Source organism: Etheostoma spectabile, chromosome 19, assembly GCF_008692095.1.
Source record: "Etheostoma spectabile isolate EspeVRDwgs_2016 chromosome 19, UIUC_Espe_1.0, whole genome shotgun sequence".
Taxonomy (NCBI): Eukaryota; Metazoa; Chordata; class Actinopteri; order Perciformes; family Percidae; genus Etheostoma; species Etheostoma spectabile.
Window position 1 is genome coordinate 13,871,128 of NC_045751.1, and position 6,495 is coordinate 13,877,622.

Consider the following 6,495-nt stretch of genomic DNA (forward strand, 5'->3'; position numbering starts at 1 on the left):
ATTTACTACTTATGACCCCTGTATTTTTAAATAAGAACCATTTATTATTAATTCCTACAAAGACACTTATCTCAGTTCACAAAGAAATATTGGTGTCCGCCTGCCTAAAAGGTGGGATTGTTTTTTTTTTTTGTTTCTTTACCTCATTTTTTTTTTTAAATTTTTTTAAGGTATTTAATGTTTTTTTTTTTTTATTTTTTAAAAAAAAATAGTTTCCAAACAGTTAATTTTTTTTTTTTGTTTTGTTATTTATTTTTTATTTTAGTATTAAAATAAATTTCCAAACATGATTTTTTTTTTATTCCTCTTTTAGTCAACTTAAGCATGTGTATGTAAACTTTGAGCACCACTGTAGTTGTTGCAACGCATGTAGAAAATAAGTACAAAGTTTTTGCTAGACCAAAAAGCATGTTAATTCTGCAGAATAAAAAAATGTTACGTTGTTAAAATGGTTTTTGCCATAAAACTGAAGCACTATATAACAGATATAAAATGAATCACAATCATCTGAGGCTAAATAAGGATTTACCACATGAGCTGCGTTGTTGGCAGGAATAGACTCAGAGATGTAAGACACCGTGTCTCTACCTTACACTGATTTCGGTTAAACCAAAGTAGATTTGCGCGTCTAGAGTTTGGCGATAATACTCTTCCAGGAGACCTGAATAGTCAGAATCATCCAAATGTCTTTTTGACTGGAAGCAGTGCCATGTGTGAAAGGTACTTGAGTGATTAGAGCTACAGAGCCATGTTTTAGGCGGTGAAGAGCTGAGAAAGACCTTTCGGAGCCAGCATGTAAACACGGTAAAACCATTAGGCACAAGTGGACCAGCTTGTTCCATAGTCAGGTGAAGAGCTCTCGTTGGAAGATGGAGGAGCTGCTACTAAGCGAGCAAGTTCTTTAGAGCTATAGTAGTGGAGGATGAAAATTGAAATGAAGAGCCATTTGGACTGCATCGTTACAGAACGTTAGCTCATAGGCCAACTGCAGAGGGTCCAGAGAGGGTTTGAGGTGAGCCAGGGGGCCTTGGTAGGTGGTTTGTTATCTGTCTGAGCCACCCCGGGAGTCATTAGCTTAAGAATTGTTGTTGGAGTTTTCACAATGCAGTTTTTTTAGCAGCACTCATGCTTGCTAAACTTGGATGTTGACTATTAACAGTCCTTGTCCCACTTTCCTAAACATCTTCCTTCAACAACTTAGCTGTCTGAATTAGCTGTAAACTAGGGTTTGTCCTTGTTGGGCCTCATCAGTGGTAGTGTTGGTAATACAGCTGTATCCTCGCAGGAAGCTGTTGTATGATGGTACAGCCTCTGGTAGCTCATCCAAACTGTTGTTAGCAGTCCGATAAAACTGTCGTATTGGGGATTTCATGGACTGAGATTACCTTTGGTGAAGTCTGGTTGGCAAGGCATGCGGTGTGCATGCATGCATGGTGGCCTGCGGAGGGATGTAAACCATGACCAGAAGAATAAGCAAACTCACGGTGGGAGTATACAAGGGTTTGACTGTGATGAAGGAAAGTTCAAGATCAGGAGACAGTTGCTATGAATCACTGTTATATCATTACACCAGCCAATTTAGTGTTAGTAAAAGATCCTACACCTTTGATTTGCCAGACCGTCTTTTCGCGGTCTGCTCGAACAGGACTGAAAATGTGCCAGTTGTTATCGACAAGTTGATCCTTTTGAAGAGCACAAACTCCGTGAAGCAAAAAAAACAGAAGATGTAGAACAACGTCAGTGTGTTTTTTTTAACGCTGTTAAGTATGTCCAGTTATGTTGCAACAGTGCCGGCACAGGAGAGGAATACCCCAGGTATGCAGATGCGGTATCCCCACGCAGAGCCGCAAAAAGCACACCAGCCTTTTGTCATTGTCTCTTCCTGTGATGCCACTGCATAGGCCACATGTCCCACTAAATTCCACTGAAATTAAGTCGGCTGATGGTGTCTTCCCTGACTGCAAAAACAATACAGAAAAAATGAGCACAATCACAGTGGCAACGCTGTGGTTCCACTTGGTTGCAACAAAAATTAATTAATAACACAAAAAGCTAAAACAAGTACAAATAATAATTTACTTACGGATCCTTTTATTCCCAAAGCTTAATCAACATAAGATGGTGGAGCTCAGCATCCCTCGTACCCTACTGTCTTGCACGCAATCACACATACTGAAAAATACATCCATAAGTAGATTAAGAGCACTAATACAATGCCCTAAGTAGATGCCGTATTTTGAAATGACGACATGACACAATACAGCTTCCTCATTCTCTCTTCTTCTGCTAATGCCCTTTTCCAGGTCCCGAAGAAGTGTTCAGGGGGGATCAGGCGTCCTATTAGAATGGCCCAACTGTAAGCAGCTGGATTACTGGTTGGCTCAACTTTAGGTTGCGTAACTCAACTGTGTCAGCTGGTGGGCGCACCTACTCGCAAAGGTAAAGCGTTCAGTGATAGAGAGAGCATCACAGGTAGCCAACAAAGGACTGATACAGTTTTTGTCGGATCATTGTGTGTACAGTGCATATCCTGTCTGTGTACATGTCAAATTAATCACCTATAGAGGAAAATTTGATCAAGGTATAAAGAAAAGCAGATGAATCGGCTCGTTAGTGGAGTTAGAAATTTATTTATAAGTATGCTATTGCAAGCGCTAAGCCCTTTAGTTAAATTTAACTGCGTTTTTCAGGAAAGGAAGTCAGACTCAACAACCAATTTTCTGTCGGGTGACTTTTCTTCTGATGGTTTAATGCCGCAAGTAGTGCCAAAACCAATTTGGACCTTGGATTGTCGTCTGTGTCTCAGTAACTAATGTATCTAGGCTACAGACACCCATCGACCCCCCACAGCGAGCAAGGACAGTAAGAATCCTTCACACACTATTGGCTGTTATCAGCAATGCATATGAAATGTGACAAGTTTGGAGGGAACACCCAGAGTGTGGCGGAATCTGGTGGTATGTAGCATCATCTGGAAGTTTTGCATGATACATCCTCATTATACTGGTCAGCACTACAATACACTGCACTTGCCCTGTGAGTATTCATATCATATTTAATATCAAGATTAGGGCGGTCAATCGATTAAAATAAGGAATTGTGGGAGTAATTACATGATTGTAAGAAACAGCAAATTAATCTGACTTTTTTAATCTTCTAAAGTACTTTAAAAGTGATACTTTTAGGTTTTTAATGTCTAAGTTGGAATTTTGAGACCACGTCATGGTCCAGTGGTACTCATTCACACGAAAAGGACATGAAATACCTTAGTCTTTAGTCAAGAGAACATTGGAAGGGCTTTGGAATGAACTGGCCATTCGAAATGAACCTTTTTCTTTATTTAGTCTGCTCAAGGAAGTTTGTGAGACGGGGAAGGAGCCGTGGCCAGTGGCAGTGTGAGCTGTGGACTGCATGCATGGGAATGAAATATATTTATTAGTGCCAAATGTAGCCAAGTTGGCACCACTGGTATGCTGAGCTTCCTGATTTCCATAATACAAATCTCGACAAACCCAGCGCACAAAATGCATGTCCTGCGTCAAGAATTAGTAGTTTTAAAAGAAATCTTCTTGTTCATTTGGAGCAGCCCTAATATAATTATGTTACAGGAAAAAAAGTGAAAAGTGACATATAGCAAATCTATGTTCTTGGTTATGGTGTCCTTTGTTTTGGTTTGGATATACCTTACTATCGTTGATGTACCATAATTCCTTTTGTATTGTTTGTGTAGCACTTCTCACTGTAGTCTGAGGCGGTCCGAAGTCGCTGCAGAATCAAACACAGGAGTCCACTCTGATGTGCTGAATCTCCATGGACCCAGGACCTATGGACAACATATCAAGTCACATCACTGATCCCCATGCTGCAGGTAAGCTGATGAAAGAGTCTGTTTTCCTTGGTCTATTCCTATTCTTAGAATCAGGGTGTCATATCAAAGTTTTATTCTGTTACTGACCTTGTTACGTTCACCTCAGAACGTTTGCACAGAGACTCCGCCATGGGTGTCACCTCAGGTTTCAGATCGATACCTTTCAGCCCATCACTACCCCACAGTGGGCAGATCAGCCACGAACTCGCAAAGTCCAGAGCCTCACATCGGGCAGACTTCACAGGCCAACACCAAGAAGCTCTTTGGGTGAGGAATTATGGCTATGCTATCAAAAAAAAACCATCAGGTTTACTGGTGATCTTTCCGAAAAAAATCAAATTTTGTTAAAACTCAAGATTGTAATGTATTGTTGTTTGTTTGTTGTTGGTTTGTTTGTTTGTTTGCAAGGCACCAGGAAGCGCTTTGATCATCTTATATCGGACTCTAAAGAACAAAGAGACCAGGAGATTGAGTCGGGTATAACCCCCCCTCGCGCCAAGGGATGGGCGTGTAGCAGAGAATGACTATGAGATAGGGTGAGTGATAAACTCCTGGCATTTCCTTCTGCATCTGATATGATAATTGTTTCTAAGTCCTCCATAGTGATATTACAGAGACACAAAGAATTGGTAAACTCTCACCTCGCAAGGTGTCTGTAATTCAGGTCAAATGTTTGGCTGAGATGGAAAGAGGTCTGACGACCCACAGATCCCAGCTCGCTGCTCACTGTGCTGGTGAGGAAAACACACCAACACGGTGCTTTACAAAGATGTAAAGCCAGTGAAACATTGAAGTATATTAATCAAATGCTGGGACATTTGTTCCGTGTCACTGACTCTGTTTGTTAACAGGACTGGTGCGCGGATTTCCAGGCATACCAGGGCAAATGACAACACTGATGACTTTGCCAGCGAATTTCGGTCAGAGTACTAGATGAAGCTAGCGTTGTCTTCCGGACGGTTTTTTCCAGTTTGTGTTAAGGAGCCAACATTTCCTTGTGAGGTTTGTATTTCTGAGTAGGGCTGTCAAAACGTACACATACAGTGCGGCCATTCATTACGTAGCTTGGTGCCCTCTGCCACAGTGTCATAGTGAACGGAAATATTTTTATGCTTTCATAATAGGTTTTTGTGTGTTCTTCAGCAAGTATATATCTCTTAGTCCAGTTAGTTAATGCCACCCCAAAATAAACACACACAAAAGAAGCCCCAGACCAACTGTACGAGCACACAATAGACATGCTGGCAAAGTTCACCGCCTCCGTCCAAGATTATATCCGTATACGAGATTCTTTGGCAACATTGGTTTTCGGTACATAGTAACAGTAAGTAAAATCACAGGCAGTTTATGCAGTGTCCACTAGTCAAGGACACAATGTTATCAAGTACGACAGCAAACCAGAAAGCTTTAGCTTAGTTGTCACTTAGCGTAGTCAAGCCTCTCTACCAGAATATATGTTGAGTGACATTTCCAGTTGGCTAGTCGGGAGAACGTATGTATGTGTTAACGTATGGGAATGGATATTTCGCATATATAATGTTATTTACGTATGTACAGGTAATCTATCAATTATCGAAGTTAAATTGAAAAATTAGGTGATTTTCAAATCCGGTCTTTGTGTCATGCACAATAACTTAAATGACAAACTATCTATTATGCATCATATCCAGTGTGCCTCCAAAATGGGACTTTTATTTTAATTAATGGTAGTTATTTTTTAGGCAAAGCAGGACACTCTTAACAGGCGCAATGACAGCCCTGGCGGCCTCCTGAGGGTCTTAGTCACACAGTTGAGCCCAGGGGGAATTAGAAATTTCGTAAACCTATTTCTTTCTTCTGTACTTTTCCGTACAAACACTGTGTGGTCGGACAATAGATTTTCTTTTGTGTTGCTGCTCTGATCTCATTGAACTTTTATTTTAATGTACAGAGTGCTGGATAAGTTTATGAACACCTATGCTAAAATTGGAATAAAAATCGGAATTAAAAAAATCATCTTTTGCAAATGGGACACTTAATGCCTTAATTAAAAGAGAATTCCATCCATACATTCATTCAATCCAACCTCTCTTTTTAGTCAACTTAAGCATGTGTATGTAAACTTTTGAGCACCACTGTAGTATTAAACGTGAACGCTGTAATTGGCAGCCACAGACCGGGCTGCAATGTAACCCTATGGGGCAAATGTTCAGCATCAGTTTTGTCCACTAAAAGATCTGTTTTTGCCACTAAAAAACACAGATTATTATTTTAAGTGTCTGACAACATTACGGAAAGGATTTCTACAGATATAAACCTTTTTAAACTTCTGTGAGACCTTTCTATTTAACCAGAAACAGCTCTGAGGTCGCTAGCTCTAAACCCACCAGACTTCATTTAAAAAAACAGTACTTTTAGCATGTATGGAGCCAAGATAATTTCACATGTACTATAAAATGGTAAATGATGTGTTTATTTCAACCAAAACTAGAGTTCCGATGGTTGGAAAGTGGAAACACGACCCAAAACGGCTTTTCATAGTTTTATTTTGTTTTGGTGTCCACTTTGAATGAAGTGTATTTTATGATACAAAAATTAGGGTACACGGCAGAAGTGGGTTTCCTCAGGAGGGTGGCTGGCGTCTCCCT

The 6,495-nt window shown here is 40.3% G+C and overlaps 1 long non-coding RNA gene across 1 annotated transcript in view; it reads right to left on the reverse strand.

Annotated features, from left to right (window-relative positions):
* The window catches only part of LOC116707467 (uncharacterized), a 21,172-nt gene extending 15,005 nt beyond the window's left edge, over nt 1–6,167 (reverse strand). Inside the window, exons 1-2 of the long non-coding RNA XR_004336520.1 lie at nt 5,997–6,167; nt 2,168–2,172 (exon numbers count right to left, since the gene is read on the reverse strand). This is a non-coding gene — a long non-coding RNA (uncharacterized LOC116707467). The remainder of the gene's footprint in view (nt 1–2,167; nt 2,173–5,996) is intronic.
* Nucleotides 6,168–6,495: the final 328 nt, after the last annotated feature.